General features: G+C 51.7%; 1 protein-coding gene across 1 annotated transcript in view; it reads right to left on the bottom strand.

Annotated features, from left to right (window-relative positions):
* The window catches only part of KIF6 (kinesin family member 6), a 255,403-nt gene that overhangs the window by 211,847 nt on the left and 41,316 nt on the right, over positions 1–2,240 (bottom strand). The window lies entirely within an intron of this gene.

Here is a 2,240-nt window from a genome sequence, read left to right as displayed (position 1 = left end):
AATATATCATCCTTTTTTTTAATTCTAGGCCACCAGCTTTAGCTCTGAGGCTCGGCTCCAGCTATGAGACCTCCGCTGCTGAAAGCAGATTTCTTGCCTTTTTTTACCCTTCTCTATTTTAAACAATGTTGCGGTCCTGTTGGCTGAAGCCCCCGGTTTTGTTTAGCTTCTGTATGTGTTACAATGTTGCTTAGAGTGCAGCTGAGAGCCGGGCTGCAGCAGGCGGGGAACCTTGGCTTTCTCCATCACAGGAGCAAGCAAACCTCATGTTTGCTTGAGCTGTGTGGCTGCCGGCCGCCAACTTTGTTGGCAGTTAATTTGCCAATTACCCTGATTAGCCAATGGGAAGCAGAGCAGAGGTATGGTTATTTACCCTTTTTGTCTTTTATTACATAGGATTCTGGAAGTATTCCTTGGCCTAATCACCCTAGTTCACTAAGTTACCCCTCCATTTTTTCATTCGGCTATGGAGCCATCTATTAAATTCTTAATGGCAACAATTACTTTTTTTTATTTTCAAGATCTCTTGACGCTCTTTTGTAAAAGTCAAGATGCGGGTGTTGTTTCATGGACATAACAGCATGCTCTCGACCTCTAAAGCTATCAGTCACTCCTGAGCAGTGGAGTTCCTCAGGCCTCCCAGCTGCAAAGCCTCCTGTCCCCATCTCGCTGGCTGCTGGCAGCCCTCGTGTCCTGGGCAGTCCCTGCTGCAAGCTCCTTTCCTAGACCCTCACTCCCTCTGCGTGGACAACCCGTCGGAAGTGAGGGGGACGTGGCTGTGGGCGCTTGTGTTCCTTGCTTTTCTCAGTGAGCACAGGGGGCAGGCAGAGCTGAGGACAGCAGCTGGGTCAGATCTCACCGGGCCTCTCATTGTCCTGTCACCTCAGCTCCCTGAGGCCCTTTCCCCTTTCTTCATCCTAACAGGAACCTAAAGACTGGGTGGAGAAGGAAAGGAGTGCCCGTATTCACGGGACACCGCTCCCTACACCGCTCCGCCAGAGGCCACCGCTTCCAGACTTGGCGGCACTGCCCCAGGCCTGGTCAGTCCCACTCCCTTGACCATCTCAGCCCACCTTTCAGTCTCTCAGGAATTCTTTCCAGTGTCTAGTCACTTAAGAAATTAACTTCTTGTTCTTGGTGGTGGTGGTGCGGGGGGAGGGGTTGGCTGGAGATTCCGGTGCTTGTTTATACTAGTTCTGTAACTCCCAGGTTTGGTGCAGCGGAGGGAGCCCGCAGCCTGTACTTACTCAGTCTGACGTCTTGAACCATCACATTCAGCTGAGCCTCCTGAGCCAAGGCAGGACACCAGGGATTGCAGAAAACACGGGAATGTTCCGTATGTTGGCCATTTCCCTTCTGGCTCTTGGAGACTCCGTTCCCTGACCCCTTTGACAGCTGGCTTCTGGGTACGTTCAGCCTATGGGAGGCACTGGGGGAGCTTGGAGGGGAGCAGAGGGAGCATCTAGGGGTCCTTGCCAGGAGGACACCTGGTCAGCAACCCAGCTTCCACCGGGCAGCCTGCATCATGGGCCAGCCCCCGCAGGCCAGCTCCAGGCTCAGGTACTGGCATCACGACCTCTCCCCTTGTCCCCTGGGTCCTGGAGGGGAGCTCCCACTGGTCCTGACTCGGGGTGCTGCAGCGTAGCCTCAAGACCACCTCCCACACAGTGCATTTCCTCTCTTAGATGCCTTTCGTAGGAAGGTCTAGAATGATTTTTCTTCCTGGCTGGACCCTGACATAAATAAAAATTCTGAAGAGCCATCTTCAAGGTCATGTTTGGTAGTCCCTGTCTGAGGCGAAGGGAGGACCATCGCAAAGGAATTCTCACTCGGGTTCTCAATATCTAAGGTATCGCAAGGTATCACAAGGTCATGACATGACATTTTTTTTAAATGTGAGTTTTGGCAGTTTATTTCAGCGTAGCTGCATACTTCCCACAATGAAGTTTTGTAAGAACAACCTGAAGGGCCCCTCGTAGTATTAAACACAGTGTTCTAGAATTTGGAAACGCTGTCTGGAGGAGTAACTGCTTAGGGCATAACCGAAAGCTTGCTTTAGACTTACCGCAGGGGAAGCCACGAAATAGAATAAAGGAAATATTTTCATTGTCTCTACTGTTTACCGTTCTCTCCTCCGGGAGAGGGTGAGGTGAAGCAGCCACGTCCCTTGAGAAAGAGCTTGTACAGCTCTGTTTCTAGTTTGGAAGTAGAACTGCCACCCCCCCCACACACCACCCGCC

This window comes from Myotis davidii, unplaced genomic scaffold (genome assembly GCF_000327345.1).
Source record: "Myotis davidii unplaced genomic scaffold, ASM32734v1 scaffold289, whole genome shotgun sequence".
NCBI lineage: Eukaryota > Metazoa > Chordata > Mammalia > Chiroptera > Vespertilionidae > Myotis > Myotis davidii.
This window is presented reverse-complemented; position numbering and strand designations above follow the sequence as displayed.